Below are 1,723 nucleotides of genomic sequence, written 5' to 3' on the forward strand. Positions count from 1 at the left end.
CCTGCAGAGGGACTGGTGGTTGGAACTGCCGACTTGTTGGTTACCATCTAGTGCTTGGCTGATGTGCTCCCAGGGCTCCCTACGCCCCAGCCAGTCCTGACCTTGTACCTTCAAGCAGCTGTGCATCTGTCCACCTGTCTTCATCTCGACCCCCCCCCCAGGTTCCGCCATCTCTCACGGGACTTCAACTCTTCGCGGGTCTCCTTCCAATCGCTAAACCACACATCTTTTACAAAATAAGCCAGGCCATTTGAGAATGATGAGGGTAACGAATGTACAAATGTGCTTTACGCAATTGATGGATGTATGGATTGTGATAAGAGTTGTATGAGCCCCCAATAAAATGATAAAAACAAACAAATAAATAAATAAATAAACCAGGCCCGGTCCTCCCCTGCCTGGAATCCTCCCTTGGCTTCCCACCATTCCTGGAACAAAGCCCAAAGAGCTACCAGATCTGTGTCACCTGGCCCCAGAAGGTCTCTCCTGTGCCGGAAACAGCTGGCCCTTACCCTCACTGCGCTCAGACGCAAGACACTTCTTTCTCTTCTGCATTTGCTCCAAGGACTTCCTGTTTCTATGAAGGGCATCATCTTCCTCCCAGTCACCCAAGTGTGAAAGCTCAGCAGCGTCTTGACCCCACCCTTCTCGCAGACATCTCCTGTGATCCTGGCCCTCTTTCTCCCCGCACCCTTCTTGCAGACATCTCCTGTGATCCTGGCCCTCTTTCTCCCCACACCCTTCTCGCAGACATCTCCTGTGATCCTGGCCCTCTTTCTCCCCACACCCTTCTCGCAGACATCTCCTGTGATCCTGGCCCTCTTTCTCCTGGCTCCAGCCACAGCCTCGTCAGGCCCTGCCTCTAACAACTGGATTCTTCACAGCAGCCGCCAGCCTCTCGCTGTGACCTGACCCAGCTACAGGCTGACCCCTAAACCAGCCCCAGTCATTGGTACGCTGGCCTCCAACCAGAAACTGGGTGAAGGGCAATGAGTGATTTGATACAGCTCTTCCAGCCATAGTCTGAGGCAGCCCCGTGGTATAGTGGTAATGAGTTGGACTGATAACTATAAGGCCATTAATTAGAAACCACCAGCCACTCCTTAAGAGAAAGGTGAGGCTTAAATATCAGGTGAAATGTTGCAATCTCGAAAATCCATGGAGCAGTTCCATTCTGTCCTTTAGACTCACTGAGTCAGTATCCACTCCATGGCCATGAGAGCCATGATATGTAACTCCCACTGAATGACTGGGTGGGGCTATGTAAATGAGGTGCAGTGGCCCACTAAGAGGCTAGGATTGGCTAGCTCGTTACTCATGTAAATACAGTGCGTGACACCCTTAAAGGGGTGGAGCAATACAATTAAAAGTATATGGAGCCCTAATGAGGGGACTGGTCAGTTTTACCACATTGTTAGGCCTAAAAGAGATTATTATTATTATTATCAGAGCACATGGTGGGGGCGGAGGGGGCACCTGATAACCACTGAGAAGAGATGGGAGGGGAATCTCTTAGACCCAGGAGACATGATGAGAGCAGCAGTTGAGAAATAGGACTGCTAAGAGACCAGAAGGCGACTGGTGGAGTGGTGGTCCTCCATGCATTTATCAATAGAGCTAAAGAGCTCTGTAACCTTGCTTAAGTAGGTCAGAGGCTGAGTGCTGAGAAGCCAAGAATCAGAGAGAGGCCTGCTGTGGGCATGGCTGAAAAAGAGGCCACCTG

The sequence above is a fragment of the Echinops telfairi genome, unplaced genomic scaffold, assembly GCF_000313985.2.
Source record: "Echinops telfairi isolate 266 unplaced genomic scaffold, ASM31398v2 ScPeMD7_7469;HRSCAF=8507_0, whole genome shotgun sequence".
Taxonomy (NCBI): Eukaryota; Metazoa; Chordata; class Mammalia; order Afrosoricida; family Tenrecidae; genus Echinops; species Echinops telfairi.